Genomic DNA, 17,788 nt, shown 5'->3' with positions numbered 1-17,788 from the left:
GGAACACAGAGTGGGCACGCGAGAGTGAGTGGGGCTGATCCTTTTTATTTTAGCAAAACAAAGCGTGTTGTACCTTGGGCTACGTGGTCAGCATATCGGTGAGTGCATACTAAGAGACTAGGGATACCATAGACTGTCCTCTGGGGCTATGACTACATCTATATCGAAGAGGACAGAGATAAATACAACCAGCTTATTATTATTACTTCAAGTTTATATAGATGAAAAGGGCCATTACTTGTGTTAGAGGCAAGCAGAGCTCAGAGCAGTGGCTGGAGTCTCTGAAGGAAGCGCCCTAAACCCTGGCGGATCAGAAAGCAAAAAAACTTGAGCCAGAAGTAGAGGTGGCCTGTCAGCCCCAAAGTCCTGTGCCCGTTAGCCCATGTCTGCCAGCCATATCCACTGTTTCAAAGGTTCTGCAATCTCCCCAAGTAGCACTACCAGCTATGGACCAAATACTCAAACATACAGAGGGCTATATTCCACATTCATACCTTTTTGTGTGGGTTCAAGCTTGAACCCTGTGCTTCATGCATATTGGGTAAGAACTCTACCATGATCTGTCATCTATCTCCAGTCCTTAGATTGTTTACATGCTCTTGTGTTGTTTAGTGCATGCATAAGCATGTGGTTCTGTGTAGCACAGGTAAACAACCATATAAACAAAACTGATCTAGATAAAGCACCACTTTGTTACCATGAGATTCCTCATGCTACCCTGCTATGAGCACACCTCTTTCTACCCATAGCTTCTCTGCACATGTGCAGTTTTGCCATTTTTAGAGTGTTGTGTAGATGGGATCACAGAGCATCCTATACATGAATCCTGGCTTTTAAAAAGTTCAGCTGGTATCCATCCGAGTGCTGTACCTCACTGGTTCATGCGGTTTCATTGATGAGTAGGAGTCCATGACACTTAGAAGTATCAGCACTTACCGGACACCTATTACATGGTTATTTGAGTTGTTTCCAATGCCAGCCAATTACAAGTGAAGCCACTCTGAGTGTTATTTTACCTTCTGTGTCTGCTTGTGTTGGTGTGTTTGGGGTTATAGTGTTGGCTACTGTGCCTGGTTGATGCAGCGTTGGGAATGCAAATTAGGGCTTCATGCATGGAGGACAAACACACTACCAACTGAACAGCATTACCAGCCCCTAAATTATTTTTAATTTGGTATTTTCCTTCTACATCTCTTATGCATTTTTGAGATCATCCCTCTTTGCCTATGGGGATCCCAACTGTTCTGGCACAGTTTGTTGAGAGACCATTTCCCCCACTGAAATATGAAACCAGCATTTCTGTGGGGATTAATATTCTTAATATTAATAATATGTCCTTAATATTCTATTTCATTGATCTGTGTCTATCACTCCACTATTATTATACTGTTTTCTACTGCCTTAAATAGATATGGTCTGTTAAAAATGCATGTCTGAGTTAGTGGAAATCTTTTCGATTCTCTTTGTTTTGTTTCAATTTGAGTCTCACCGTGTTGACCATGCAGATCTTAAACCTATAGGCTCAAGGGCTGCTTCTGAGTTCTGCCCTCCTGTGCTGGGAAACAGGCACAGCCCAGGATATCCACTTTGACTAAAGAGTATCTTGTTTTTTAGTAATGGGTTTCTTAATGGAGAGAGATTTGGAAGCTTGGCCTGCCCTCTAACCACCAGGCTTTACCGTGCACATGTTTTTCTCTCCTGTCAGAACTTCTTTCAGTGGCCTTGGTGTTGACATTTTGCCATCGACATAGCCTGAGACTTAGGATCAGCAGTAGTTCTCTGGCAGGCGCTGTTAAATTTACCGTAGGCAGGTTGAGGATGTGGCTATGTCACATGGTGTCCTCTTAGGTGGACAGATGGGAGAATTGTCTCTCAGCCTCCGTACTACAAATAGATCTGTTTCTCCTGAGTAAGTGGTTTGTTTTTGTCTCTTGAACACTGTGAAACTATACAGATGGTTACATTTCCCGCTTTGCGCTGGCTGCTACAAACTCAGAACTGAAGTTTAGCATCTCAGTTGCAGTGTGTATCCTGGGCCCAGTACTATGCTCGATTTGGCTTAGTGTTTTCTCCCCCGGTATTTTGTCTCTCTTATTTCCCACAACCCGAATTTTTAACTAACAAAGTGCATATAAGCACATAATTAAAAGTCGAATACGAGGTTTTAATAACAACAAGACAGTAGTTCACTGGCCACACTTCCCACCTCTGATTTTGTCCTGCACAGTCAATGGTAGTCACAACCTTAGCTGCTTTTTCTGTGGCTGGTAGCCTTTGTCTCCGGACTTTGCATTGTTAGATAATCTCTTGACTTCCTAACCAGCTTAAGATCTGGTACTTATACCACTATCAACAACACATCCTCTCTCAGCTGTCCTTGCTATCTTTTTATAGCATAATGTGCTTAAATCTATTTTCAGTGATTAGACTATTAAGATTATAAAAAATTTCATAGGTGACTACCTTCTGTTCACTTCATATCTGACAACAGTCATTTTGCCTTTTTAAAAAACTTCAGTTTCCTCGCACAAACTCTCTACCAAGACCTCTGACAGTGCTGTCCCTCCCTGCCTCTCACAGACGCTGCTCTTGGATGCCGTGTGGCCTTCACCGCCCAGCTCTGTGTGGCTTCCTTCACGGCCCAGCTCCAGGTAGCAGTTGCTTCCTAGTCAGCCATTCAGCTGTCTGAGAGCTCCGTTTTTCTTAATTCACTAAAGAAACATTCTCTTGTGAATTCCTTTGCACCAGTCTTTTGCTAGATTGCCCCTTGTCTAAGTGATTTTCCCACTTTTTATCTTCTAATTCTTGCACTGAATTGAAACTTCCTCTCAAAGTGTTTTAATTTGCTGGTTTTCAAAGTGCTCCCAACTCCTGACTTTTTTCTTCCAGAATGCCGGATTCCTCTGTAGATCTTACACACAGACGATCTGCTTTATTTGCTTCTACCCCACCCCCCATCCCCCAAACCCTCCTGATTTGGTGATTACCTTATTTTCTTCTAACTCTATTAAATTAAAATTTCTGCCATACTACTTTTATTTTATTAAAATTTTTTGTCTTTTTTTTTTCGAGACAGTATCTCATTATGTAGCTCTGGCTATCTTGGAGCTGTGTAGACCAGGCTGGCCACAAACTCGGAGATCCTCCTGCCTCTGCCTCCCAAGTGCTGGGATTAGAAGGATGTGGCACCACTCCCGGCTACGCTTTTATTTCCTTTTCTGTCTCTCTGAATGTTCCCTGATGCCCACTCGTCTTTCGTTTGCTCTAAATGATGTTCTGTACGTCACTGTCTTCCGGTCTTTTGTTCTTTATTCACAGCAGAAGCAATGGAAGTGAAGTACATTATATGAATCTCAAATATACACAAAGGAAGTTAAATAATGGTAATGTCCTAAACTTCACTGAAAAGCCAAACCTGCCGCTTGGGAGGTTTGTATAAAAACCCAAACACTGAACTTCTGATCCAGTTAAGCGACAATCATTTAGTGTTTTCTCATGGTTTGTAACAGGAACCTTGTAATGAGTTGACGTCAGCTGCCTCCCAACTGCCCCTTATTTGGGGAAAACCGGAAGGTTTGAGGATTCCCACTTCCTGGACAACTTCCTCTGAGGCCACTGCTTAACACCAAAGTTTCGGAGGGCAAAGAGGTTGTGAGGTGACCTGGAACCTCCACTGTGGCCCACAACTGGGTTATAAGTCTCAGGCTCAGCTGTGGAGACAAGGTCTGCCGAGGCAGCAACTTTTATCTTTCACAGCAAGTTGGAGGCTACAGTCTGCTGTCACCCGAAAGGAGCCATCAACTGCCATTATTTAAAAGGCCCTTCCTTTAGACAGGTCAGTTTTACCAACTGAGAAATCTTTTGCTTATGGATTTGTAAACCCAGTGTTTTAGTTAGGATTTTGCTGCTGTGAACAGACACCATGATCAAGGCAACTCTTTTTTTTTTTTTTTTTTGGTTTTTTTTTTTGGAGCTGGGGACCAAACCCAGGGCCTTGGGCTTCCTAGGCAAGCGCTCTACCACTGAGCTAAATCCCCAACCCCCCAAGGCAACTCTTATAAAGACATTTAATTAGGGCTATCTTACAAGTTCAGAGGTTCAGAACATTATCATCAAGGCAGGAACATGGCAGCACTCAGGCAGGCATGGCACAGGAAGAAGTAAGAGTTCTACATCTTATTCCGAAGGCAAAAAGGAGAAGATTGGTATCCTCCATGGTTGGAAGGAAGTTCTCATTGCCCAACCCCACAGTGACACACTTCCTCCAACAAGGCCACACCTCCTAATAGTGCCACTCCCTGTGCCAAGCATATTCAAACCACCATATTCCACTCCCTGGCCCCCATAGGCTTGGTCAAACACATGAGTCTATGGAGGCCATACCTAGCCATAGCATAATTAAAAATACATTTAGTCTAACTTCAAAAGTCCCCACGGTCTATAGCAGTCTTAAGGATGTTAAAAGTCTGAAGTTCAAGGTCTCTTCTGAGATTTATCCAACCACTTAACTTACCCAAAGTAAGAGCAGTTGGGTAAACTCCAAACTCTGCATCTCCATGTCTCCTGACAAAGCGGTCTTCAGATCTCCAACTCCTTTTTCATCTTTGTTGACTGCAGCACACGTCTCCTTGGTCCTTCTGCAGTTCTCTTGATCTCTCTTTTATACTCTCACTATTTCCCCCTCTGTCTTCCTGCCAGTGTCCCACCTCCTATTTCCTGCCTCAGCTCATTGGCCACCGGCTTTTTTATTGACAGGTGATGCTTATCAGAGATTCTCTTACAGCTTTCTGTGCCTCTCATTCTCAACTGTGAGTTTGCAGTCATCGATACCATGGAGGAAGAAACTTCCTTGCCCTTTATAATCAGTGGCAGCATGGTCATAGACTTCCACATGGCTTCTGGCTATAGGACAGGTCACCAGTATCAATATGGCTTCAGGTGGCAATATGGACCATGGTTATTCCTATGGCCTTTGCTGTTAACATAGGCTATGGCCATCAACATGTCCCTGGCCACAGCAGACCCTTGATGGTAGCACAGGGCCTGCTGTGGTCACCAACTTGGCCGTTGGTGGCAGCACAGACCACATACATCACCATGACACTGGGTGGTAATGTGGACCATGGACATCAACATGGCCTCCAGCAGGACCACCGGCCATGGACATCAACAAGGATTCAGGTGGCAGCATGAGCCATGGACATCCTCATAGGGCTGACATCTTAAAGGAACCACTGGAGAGGCTCAGTTGTATTTCTCGTCCTTCCTGTCCACTTGGTCTTTGAAGACTGATTGATCCATAGAAATTGATACATAGTGACTGAGCATACTCCATTTTACTACACAAAATATGGTGGGACCCTCACATAAGGAGAATTCTGTTAAATAATGGAACAAACACATTGTTGTTGCCTCAGTGGGGTTTGCCTCAAGACAGTCACATCAGCCATGTGCTGCCAGTGTTTGCTCTTAGGGAAGTTTGGACAGAGAATGGTTGTGTCTTTAGTATTGTATTTAATAACCTTAAGTTAACCCTAGCTTCGCTTAGGAGAGGAATTCTGAGCAAGAAGTTTGCTGAAAGAAGGGGAAAAGAAAGAAAGAGGAAGGCAAGGGAAGGGAAGAAGCTAATTTCCATTTAGAGTTTTGTCCTTGAAAAGAACAAAGGAAGAACTTGAAAGTATAATCATTCTCGAGTAATCAACTATAGAATAGGGCTGAAATCCCAATAGGCGGAAAAGGTGAAGATTCTGTAGGGTGTAGTTCCTCACCACCCTCCTTCCCCTCTACATCTATGCCCTTTCTTCTCTCATTAGAAAAGAACAGGCTGCTAAGAGACAACAACCAAACATGACAAAATAAAATCTAATGAGATGAAGCAAAAGGTATCTCATATTGAAATTAGAACCTGCAATCTAACAGGAGGAAAAGAGTCCCAAGGGCAGGCAGGAATCAGCCACCCCCGCTTGTTCTCATAGTCAACAGCTCCATAAAAATGCTAAGCTAAACGCTGTAGTGTGCACACACAAGACCTGGTACAGACCCACGTAGGCCCTGTGCTTGCTGCTTCGGTCTGTGTGAGCTCAAACATGCCTCGCTTAGGTGCTTCTGAGGGTTTTGTCCTCTGGTGCCCTCCATCCTCTCACCCTTACACTCTTTTTCCACATCTATGGGATTCTCGGAGCTCTGAGGGGAAGGATTTGATGGTGACCTCCCGTTTAGATTCTCTCTCTGAGTAATGTCTGGCTGCCGGAGGAAGTCTCTTTGATGACGACTGGATAAGGCATGATCCATGAGCATAGCACAATATCACTAGGAGTCATTTTATTGATACTTTTTTTTTTTTTTTTTTTTAGACCAATAGTATTTGGTTTTACCTTAGGACCCTGGGCTATCTTGTCTCTGGTTTTCTGGGTCTTGGTTACCCTAGCAATGTTGTTTATGAGTTCTTTCTTGTGGCATGGTCCTTAGATCAAATCAGACATTGGTTGGCTACTTATCCAAGGTCTGTGCTACCACTGCCTTAGCATATTTTGTAGGCAGGACAGACTGTAGACCAACAGTTTTGTGGCTGGGTTGGTGTCCACATTTCTCTTTCAGTAGCCTAGAGTGTACCTTCCCTCACCAAAGACACTATAAAGTAGGGAGAGATAGAGGCTCTGTGGAGGTACCAGCTCCACTTCTCCATGTTCAATAAGTCGTGTGGATGTTGTCCTTGGCAGTGGGGCCTGCTGTCAGTTTATGGAGAGCAACCTTTTTGACTTAACAGCCTGGGTTGTTTTCGGATTTCCATGGCACCCCTTTGGCCAGCAACTCAATTGAATGTAACACAGTATTGCTACTGGTAGCCTCATTTGACAATAGGAGATGGCCAGCTGAGAGTCTGTAAACACCCCTCCCCCCCATTACTAGGAGTCCTCATTAGGATCCCTTTCATAGAACCCCACTTCCATCCCCACTCAACCCTAGTCTACACATAATATCTATTCTATTTCCCCCTCCCGGGGAGAGATCTATGTGCCCCCATCCAGACCTCTCTTCTATACCTAACCTCTCTGGGTCTACAGTTTATAGCTTGGTTATCATTTACTTAGTGGCTAAAAACCACTTATAAGTGGATATTGCATACCCTATTTATCTTGTTGGGTCTGGGTTACCTCGCCCAGGATATCTTTCTTGTTCTATTCATTGGCCTGCAAATTTCATGATACCATTTTTTAAGACAGCTGAATGATAGTTCATTGTGTATTTGTCCTTTTGATGGTGTCCTTTTTCTTACATAAACTTTTCAGTTTCATGAGGTCCATTTATTAATTGTCGATATTAGTAGCTGTGCTATTGATGTTCTGCTCCGGAAAGTATCTTCTGTACCAATGCATTCAAGGCTATTTCCTCCTTTCTCTTCTATCAGGTTCAATGTATCTGATTTTATGTTGAGGTTTTTGACTCAGCTGGACTTGAGTTTTGTGCAGGGTGATGAGTATGGATTTATATGGATTCATCTACATGCAGATATTCAGTTTGACCAGAACTGTCTGTTGAAGATGTATTTTTTTCAGTGTGTATTTCTAGTCTTTTTTTTAAAAAAAAAATAAAAAAGCAGGGGTTGGGGATTTAGCTCAGTGGTAGAGCGCTTGCCTAGCAAGTGCAAGCCCTGGGTTCGGTCCCCAGCTCCGAAAAAAAGAAAAGAAAAGAAAAGAAAAAAAAAAAGCAGGTTTCTACAGGTGTATGGATTTACGCCTGGGCCTTCTATTCTACTGATCAACATGCCTGTTTCCATGTCAATACCATATGGGTTTTATTACTGTAGCTGTATAGAGAACTTGAAGTCAGGAACAGTGAGAACTCCAACGTTATTTTATTGTTCAGGTTTATTTATCTATCATGGGTTGTTTTCCTTATGAAGCTGAAAAATTATTCTTTCATAGTCTTTAAAGACGTGTGTTGGAATTTTGATGAGTATTACACTGAATCTGTAATTGCTTTTGGTAGGATGGCCACTTTTTACTGTGTTAATCATACTGATCCACGAACAGGGGAGATCTCTCCATCTTCTGATATCTTCTTCAATTCCTTTCTTCAAAAACTTGAAGTTCTTGTCATACAGGTCTTTCACTTGCTTGATTAGAGTTACCCCAAGGCATTTCATGTTATTTGGCGCTGTTGTGAAACATGCTGTTTCCCTGATTTCTTTCCTAGTCCATTTGTCATTTGTATAGGAGAGCTGTGGGTGTGTTAGCAGGGTGTGTCTGATGAAGATGGGAGCTGGGAAAAAGCAAGGAGTTGGGGGACGGAAGTTAGAAGGGGAAGACCTGTAGATCCACAGGGAACGCGAGCAGGAGCAGGGAAGGCTGCCATGTGTGTTCTACTGCAGAGCTGAGGATGGGACTGGGGGATTCGATCTGGGAAAACAATAGAGAAGAGGTCTGTGGGAAGCCTTCCTGGTTTTCTCAGATAAACCTGTGGTTTAGCAGTGGATACCTGCTGGGGTCCGGGCTGGGGTACTGCGATCGAGTGGGGCGAAGATATTTAGGAGGGGATGGTCTGTGGTGTAGGGCTCTGGGGCCAGGGCTCTCCCTCGGAGATCTCACGCCTGACTAGGTGCATGGGTTCGGGTGAGGGGGGAGAGGGGACTGCTTCAGCTACCTCCACTACTGGTCCTGCTCCACCTCCATTTCTGCCACTGCTGCTTTGGTTGTTCAGGCCAGGCTGAGCCAGCAGGAGACTGATAGTAGGTGAGGGGCACAGGGGAGCTTCTGGCAGCAATTTCAGGGAGAGCAGATCTCTTCCCCTAGCCGCGGTGTTACAGCTCTTAAGACAGAAGCTCTCAGATGATGGAATAATTCCTGCACACTTTTAATCTTGAACACGACTCTTAAATATAGTTTTTTGCTTGGGTCTGACAGCAGGTGCTTCGTACTGGTCTGGCTTTAGAGCTTGGGAAGACCTCATCTACATATTTGGGGTCGTGGTCCTGTTTCTACGACTGATCTGTCTTGAGTCTTCATGACCTGTGGTCACGTCCTCACCTGTGGAGGAGGGGTTTGGGGCGTTGTCCTCTGTGACTGATCTATCTTGAGCCTATGTTAACCTGTGGTCACATCCTCATCTGTGGAGGAGGGGCTTGGGGCATTGCCCTATGTGACTGGTCTGTCTCAAACCTCTCTACATGGATCCGTGGGGGGCGCAGCTACATGAGGCCCTGATATCCTGGGAGACTGAGAATGTGTCTGCCATCACTTTTAGGGTCTCCCCCGGGGATTCGACCTCTCTCAACCAGGTATCAGGGTACCTTTCACAGCTCGCTGCCCCGCACTGTGGAATCCACAGAAGTTGTGGGTAGGGGAAAGGAAGACTGCAACTGGTGTCCTGTTGCAGAGCTAAGGAAGAGACTGGGGGGTTGGATTTGGAGGGGACAAGGGAGTGGAGAGTGTCTTCAGGTAGCTTATCTGTTTTCCTGTTCTTGGCTGATATGTTCCCCATGAATGCTTGTTGGAGGCTTGAATAATGGGGTGAGTGGGGGGAAGGAGGATTGGGGGAGAAGATCTTTGTGTTCTGTTGGAGATGGGGTCAGAGAGGAAAGGCAGGCTGCAGTAGGTTTCTTGCTACAGATCTGGGGATGAGACTGGGAGGGAAGGAAACCTGTAAGTTCTTAATATCTACATACAGTTACACAGCTAAAGCCTTGGTAGTATTTTTTGTTAGTAACATATGTAACTGTTACATACTGCTTTTCAGAAATAGACTCAGAGATACGTATCTGCATACAGAGAGTTCACAGTGGGGGGGGTACTCAGGAATTTAACACTGGAGGAATGAGTTTGGTTAGGTATTGAACTGAAATGGAGTCACAACAAAGATCTCTCAACCAATCTCAAAGGGAATCCTGGACCGCACACTTGCATGGCCTGATCAATGGGTGTGCACTTCTTATGAAGCTGAATAAGGTTATTTTCCTCAGATAGACAGTTTTGGGAGAGAATCATCTGAGAGCCATCAGCTACCAATGGTCCTAGCAGCTGAGGGGATGTTTGTTCAGCCCCAAATGGTGGTACATTGTAGCATCAGTAAACGCTAAGGTTTTGGATGGGAGCCACTTAATCTATGATAAGTTCTGAGAGCAGCTCGTCAGGATCTTGGCTGGATGTTTTCTAGGGGGAACTGACAAGAAGAAGGCTACTGGGACAAACTACTCCTGTTAGCCCTACAGGTTGGAACTTGAGTCCCTGCTTTCCAAGCCACTTTAATTCCTTTAACCCTCATCTCTGCTGTTGGTAACTTACTGGTGGTTTTCTTCGTTGCCATTCCTTTTAAGGTGGCTGTGGTTGCTCTTGTTTCAGCTCAACAAAGAATTAAGAAGAGATACCTCGGTCAATCACCAGGCTCTCTGAGCTCACAGAGCCCAGAGCTGCTGGGACGGGAAGCACAGATACTACTGTGAGGGATGGGATGGTAAGCAGGGCTTGAGGTCATTCCCGATTCCTTCTCTTGGATCCCAGGACTGATTGAGACACATGCTCTTATTACAGTTGGAGACTTAGGGCCCATGCTGCATTCTGAAGGTGCCACCCCATCTTTCCAGGGCATCACCTACAAAGCAGCACTTTTGGTGGACCTTTAAAAGGCCGTTACAGTCACATCATCAGCTTACGACTTTGCCAAGAGAAGCTGGATGGAATAGAAAGTTAGCCCATCATCATACACACTAATTGTTGACACTGCTGTGGATTTCTGGGCCCAGTAAAACTAGTTATGCAGACCTCTGTGTGACAGGCCACATGCTCCATATTTGCTTCATCTGGTGTGGGCTGGGGCTCTGAGGGCAGGAACGGTAATCCATGCTCAGAGTATTGTTAGCTGTAGCAAAGAACTCATCGACCTTCCAGTATAATCAGTTTGCTATCAAGTGGATGATTGGTTCATGGAAGAATTGGAGAAACGATGTCTTAGTGGAGGCTTCGTGTTGGTAGGCTGGATGAAGTGATGTGTTGCTTTTAAAACAAAATCACAAACATTTGATTTGACCAAATAGGGCTCAGGAGCCAGATGCTGTGGTGAAAGCCTGCTGCTTCAGAGAGGCAGTGAAAGCACCCAGCTGCCCTTCCTCCTCAACCGGTGTCCCAGAAGAAAGAACCAGTTCTGTTCCACACTATCTTATAAACTCTTCCAAACTGAATGTCCCTCCTTTCTGCTTCCTGGTCCTCTCTCTATCTGTCCTCTTGATTTCCTTTCACTCTATGCTTTTTTTTCTCATGTTCACTCCCTGTCAACTGGTTGCTTGCTCCACCTCTTGACCTACCATTGACTCTATTCAATCTTCTTTACAAGAAATAGGAAGCTCTTGGATTAAAGGTGTGTGGTAGGGCTGAGCCACACCCGGCTATAGACAGGTCCTTCCAGGACACAATCTCACAGTGTGATCAGATATCCTGCAATGCTCTTGGGGTTAAAAAGCTATGCTCGGGCTGAGCCACACCACAACTAAAGACAGGTTTTTTCCAGTATATAATCTTGGTGTCGACAGTATGATCAAATACTCTGCAACAGTGACGGGAGCTGGGTGTGATGAAAACATGAGGCAGAAAGAGCACTATGAGGTCTTCATGGAGGGCAGATCATGGAAAGACATGGGCCTGAGAATGGCTGCTAACTCCCTTCGCAGGTAAGAGAATGAGTGCTTCCCTGAGAAGGGGACATCTAGGTAGTACAGACAGAATTCACTGCAATGACTAAACAGTAGGATTTCTCTTCCAAATTTCAGCAGTTCTTAGGAATTCTAGAATGAAGATGGTTTTGGGGGAAGAATAAATTATGAGATAAACTATTTGCTAGTTACAGTTGGTAATATAGGAAAATTCATTAAAAACTGTGCATGTTAGTTTCATGCATATTTAACAGCAAAAATTATTTTTAAATAGATCAAAGAAGTGAGGAGAATTCTGTCTCTTTAATTAGTGAGGCTGATAACGCTTTCAGGTTGTTTTTTTGTTTTTTTTTTTTTTTTTTGTTTTTTTTTTTTTTGGTTTTTTTTTTTGGAGCTGGGGACCGAACCCAGGGCCTTGCGCTTCCTAGGCAAGCGCTCTACGAGCTAAATCCCCAACCCCCCTTTCAGGTTTTTTAAAATGCCTATATTTTGTTTGGTGTATCTTTTGACTTTCTCTTTAGAGATCAATGACCTTTCAAGCTTCCATCGCCTCTTCCTGCCATGTGGTCAACTTTGTCCATTTACTATCTGTCCTTCTTTAGTCCATTGTTCCTCATTTATAATTTGCCTTTAAATTAAATAGTTTATTTTGTTTTATGGCAAAACCCAAACTGTTCTTCAATTCATGATTTCTTTAAGTGCTTATACATACTAAGTTTGTATGATGTGTGTCAGGAGGGTGCTGGGAATTGAACTCTTGACTTCATGTTTGTTAGGCAAATGCCCTATCACTACTGCTACAGTTCTCTAAAATTGGTAGCACATTATCTGTTAGGAATAGTAGATCGTTGGATTACCTTCCATATTTTGTGATAAATACTAAAATTTTAATCCTCAAATGGAAATAGATTTCAATTTAATGCCTCTTAATTGTTTTGAAACAAACAGTATGAAATGTCCTATAAATGTCCTTTCGTTTCTTCCTGCATAATCAGAGTGCATTTGACTCGAAATCATGCTCATGGCAACAGCCGCAGTCATATGAATAATCAAAGAAAGACACAGAATGAAAAATTTGACAGTGGTTAATGGTGGGTGGTTGGAGCGCAGGTTTACCTATTCTATTTACCTATGCCAACAGATAGTAAGGCCTCAATTAGCATCTGCCCCTTCTTTGCTTATACAGAGAAGCTCTTTAAATAAAATGAGGAAAATAAAAATGTCAACTGTTAAATAATAAGACATTTTAAAGGAAATAATAATGAGAGGGGGAGTTGGGGAATTTGTCACATTACAGTAACCTTAGATGGTGGCATTTGGTGCCTTATCGTGATCATCAGGACACTCTCCAGACCTCTGTGAGAGCAGACTTTTCCACGACCACTCCTTGGGATCTCTCAAATGTCCTCTGCTGTCCCCATCTGTCTCGGTTCTGCTTCTGGGACAGATACCATTTACCTGAGTGAGCTTCAGCCAAGACTTCTTTCTCAACATTTCCCTTCACAGAATAATCAGAACAGCCCCTTAGATTGAACCAATTTTTTCTTTTCATTTTCAGTGTGTTTTACAATTCCATGTGTGTATACTGTGCACTGTGATTGTATTCCTTCTACTAACTACCCTCTCTTTCTCCAACTTATCCTCACCCTCTTCTTCCCAGATAGTCCCCCTCAAACCTTTATGTCCTTCCCTCCCTCCTTTCTCTCTTCCCTCCCTCCTTCCCTCCCTTCTTCCCTTTACCCCACCCCCTTGCCCAGCGTCTTTTGAAGGTGTTTAGCCTTCTTAGTCATGTATAATGTCTGCTGTCCATATAGTCTTAGTTCCTTCAGGGTATCATTATGCTTTTGGAGTTTTCTTGATAGCTCTTGCTAAATTGGCTCCAAAAATTGAATGGTGATTTGAAGCCCTCATTGTAAATGGAACCGCCTTTTACACTCTCACTTCTGGCTACTGATGATAACATGGAAGCAAACATTTAAAAACCCGTGTCCCCTGCTGGCCACTGGGAAGAGCAGTTGCCCGGCGTGAGCAGCCGTGCTCAGCAGAGCTGGACCTTCACTGCCTGCTTCCTTCACACGTTTGTGGCTCTGGTGGACAGTGTCTGACAGTGCTTGTCCCCAAGAGCCAGGTGGGTGGTGTGCCTTCACCATTTCCCTCTATAATAAGCCAAGTTAGCTGACCCAGGCAGGAACTAAATGCCTGTCCCGGACACCAGAGACACAGCACTACAGGCCTTTGCTTTCACCAGCTCTCACTTGAAACAGCCACAGCTGCCCGGCTACTTTGGGAGCCATTGGTTTGTGATAGAGAAGGCTGACATGACTGATTACTTGAGGGTTGGTTGATTACAGTGGTTCTACACAATGTCTTAAAGTATGGTATGCTTTGAAATGACATAATTCAGTGTGCGCTCACTACAGAAAAACGAGAAGACGGATAAGATATAAACACTATGGCTAGTATCTTTCCTTCCTAAGGTTTTCTGTAGGATGTACACAATCACATGAGCACATTTGCATATTTCAGATATATCCTTGGGCTGGGAGTTAGCAAACTTCAGACCTTGAGTGTGATCTTCGACACTGTATAGCTCTTTGTCTATTAATTTGTCTACCTTGTTTGAAAAGTGTACTCTTGCATGTTTTAACATTTCTAAGATTGAAAAGCAGTTTTAAAAATAAACAATGTGCTTAAAATTTTAATTTTTTTTTATGTGAATGGGCGTTTTCTCTTCATGGCTGTCTAAGCACCATATTCTCCTGCAGAGACCAGGAAGAGGGCGTCAGATCCCATGGAACTGGATTTACAGATGGTTGTGAGCTGCCATGTGGGTGCTGGAACTCAAACCTGGGTTCTCTGGAAGAGCAGCCAGTTTTCTTAATCACTGAGCTACTTCTGCAGCTCCCAGTGATTAATTTTAATAAAATCTCTCTTCTCCTTTAAATTTACTGTTAAAGATAGTGAAACAATTGAAATGCGAAGTTACTGAACATGAGGAAGAAGCGTAACAACACCATGAAACTTGGGTTTAAAACCCACCGTGAAAGTGGGTTTCATTGTGGTGTTCGGCACACATATGACCTTATGCATTTTATCCACCCCCCTTCTCCATCTTCCTGATGCATTCAGGCTAGTCCAGTTTCTCTTCCCAAACTACCCTTCTTCCCATCTTATGTCACATTGTATTTTTAAAGGGAGGGAAAATGAAAGAATTTATTACATCACTTTATGTAATGCATTCCAAAAACTTACGACAGTTGTCTCATACCTGTGACACGGAGAAATAGCAATCCCAGTCTGGGGACAGAAAGCTGGAGGGATCCCAGAGGGTCAGTGGTTCTCAGTCCATGGTGGAATTCTGGAATTGCTGTTTCTAACATCAGTGGAGGCAGCAGCAGCTGCAAAGGGAAGGCCAACCAACCAAAGGCTAATAACCACTTCTCTCCTGGGTTCCTTGTTATCTTGGCTGCTACCGAAAGGTGCTTTTCACACTTTGGGTGGGTCCTTCTCATATCAATTAGAGCAACGAAGACAATTTTCAAGGAGGCTCTCAGTTCAGGTGACTCTAGATTGTTGCAAGCTGACATTTAAACTACTGCATACATGTATGCATTCATTGTTTCCACCCTTGCCCTTCCATTAATATCCCTTCCTCCCCCTCAGTGTCCCCACACTCAGTGTCATACAGTGACACACACACACACAGATGTACAACACATCCACCCACACCCACATACTATACAAACACACTATATACACACCCATATTAATTCCTCCCACACATAAAGAGAGAGAGAGACAATGAATACAATTTTAAAACGATTTGGGTAACCAGCATGTTGAAGTCCTTAAACATGTATGACCACACACCACATGCATCCTCTGATACTTCCAATTTTAATCCTTGCTTTGGGGACAGTGGTAGACCCTTACCCAGGGGCAGTGGATCAATAGTCTAGAAGATGCCCTGGCAAGAAAATTTTACCCAAATATGTGGCAATTAACAGTGCTAAAAAGATTTTTTTTGAGCATCTAAACAGCAGAAACAGAAAAAGAAATGTGAGGGAAGAAGCAGTCAGCAGTCAGACTTCATGAGTAAGCAGAAACCATGAATAAAATGATCTGAGCAAACAAAGCCATGAGGCAGCAGAAAGATACACAGTGCAATGACAGAAGTGACAGGGGATAACTGGACCAGATTGGACTCCCAGGAGAGAGCCACGGACCAAGCCTGGCTTGAGGCCAACACTGGAGCCAGAGGTGCGGTCAGCTCATGTGTTACAAAAAAGGGGAGGTGATGGACAAGGCAACATGGCAGGTGTGCGGTGCACAGGCCTTGTAGAGTCTGGCTAGAAACAGTGCCACGGAAGCCAAAACCACACAGAGCCAATGTTCTGAAGGTGCAGGAAAGCCAGAGAAAGCAGAGGAAGCCTGTCTGCTGAGAGAAGCAGAAAAGTACAGCTGACACTCAGAACACAGAGGGGAAGCAGAGGACAGAGCCGAGAGGTGGAACTACTTCTGTTCTGTGTCAGTCCCATTTCTGGTGGCTCGACTGTGACCCTGGCACTTACATGTCCCCTAAAGGTTGCTTCCTGTATGTGTTTAAATGCCCCTCCCCCCTTTTCCCTTGAGATAGGAGCCCTTTCTGGTCTGGAAATTGCTATGTGGATCAAGCTGGCCTTGAACTCAGAGATTCAACTACTGTTGTCTTCCAAAGTTCTCAGCAGTAACGTCCTTTTCTACCTGACCCAGTAGCAGGAGACTTTGGTTTGTGCCCCAGGGGAAAAGATGATGTATTTGGCAGGGGATTTCCTGGTGGAGCACGGCAGGTGGGCTTCAGAGAGTGAAGGTGCATTTACTGTCTACAGAAGCACCCGGCACCACAGACATGCCTTACGTGCTTTCCCACTCTGTCTGTACTGTGCGGTAGCACTGTTACCTAGTTTCATCAAAGTGTGTTGTAAGCCATCCTCGGTATTCGTACATTCTATAACTGCGAATCTGTGCACTTGATGACATTTGTCAGCTCAAAGCACAGGCATGTGCAGAGTTAACGAAATTATTCAATGTGTATATCCCCAGCTGAGCTAGAGAAAAGCAACAGCTTACTTTGTTTCAGCTCTAGCTTATAAATGAGATTCTTTTTGCAGTCTTCTTACTGCAGGGTCTTTCATTTTGTGTTTTTGTTGGAGGTTTCCCTTTTTAAAATGACCCTAACTGTAATGTTAAGGTGCCGGGTCTGTGTTGTTCCTAAGCATAAGAAGGCCGTATGTGCAGAGCGCACGTAACATAAAAACTGGGACACGTCGGGCTCAGTCTGTGGAAGGGTGTGGTGCCCAGTTCTAAACCCATGCCAACCCGAGTCTGGTGTTTGTGCTGTGTTCTACCATGCTCCCTTTCAGTTAGCTCAGCCTCTGACCTTTCTTCTTCCAGGCTGTGCTGTCATTGCTAGAACACATGGTCTCACTGAGGGATGACCAGTCATAAAAAATGAAAATGAAAATATTCTATATAAAAGCTGAGGCAGCAATACATAGCACCCATCTCACCCTTCTCCTACACTGTGTCTGACATTGCCAGTTTAGCTTAGTCGCCTTCCTGGTATAATCTCAGTACACGACTCAGGGCAACCAGGCTACAGTGATCAGAATTGGCCATCCAAGGTGAAACGTTCACTCTTCTTCGTGTGATGACCTATGACCATATAAGAGAAGCATATACTTGGGGGTTGAAGTTGTAAGGCAAAATTATGAATCTGTTTCAAAGCCTAGACCTCATGATAGCTCAGAGCATCTCAGGTGACTTTGGAAGTCTCATGGAGGCCACTTTGTAAGACTTGGGCTTCTGTAAGAGTATGGTGGGAACACCTTTCTTGTTGATCTCTGAACCACTAGTCCAGCATGCAGTTGGTGACCATGCTTGTTGAATGAATGCCCAGACTGATACCTTGGTAGCCAACTTTTCCTTGCTGTTGTCAAATACCTCGGATAATATTGGTTCATGGGGTCAGAGGTTACCACCTATAGTCACCTAGCTCCTGTGACGAACAGGACATCATACTGGAAGAGTCTGGTGGGATAGAACTGTTGGGCAGAAGTTGGAAAGCAGGAGAACAGAAGCTAGGGACAACACATGCTAAGCATGACA

Source organism: Rattus rattus, chromosome 2 (genome assembly GCF_011064425.1).
Source record: "Rattus rattus isolate New Zealand chromosome 2, Rrattus_CSIRO_v1, whole genome shotgun sequence".
NCBI lineage: Eukaryota > Metazoa > Chordata > Mammalia > Rodentia > Muridae > Rattus > Rattus rattus.
This window is presented reverse-complemented; position numbering follows the sequence as displayed.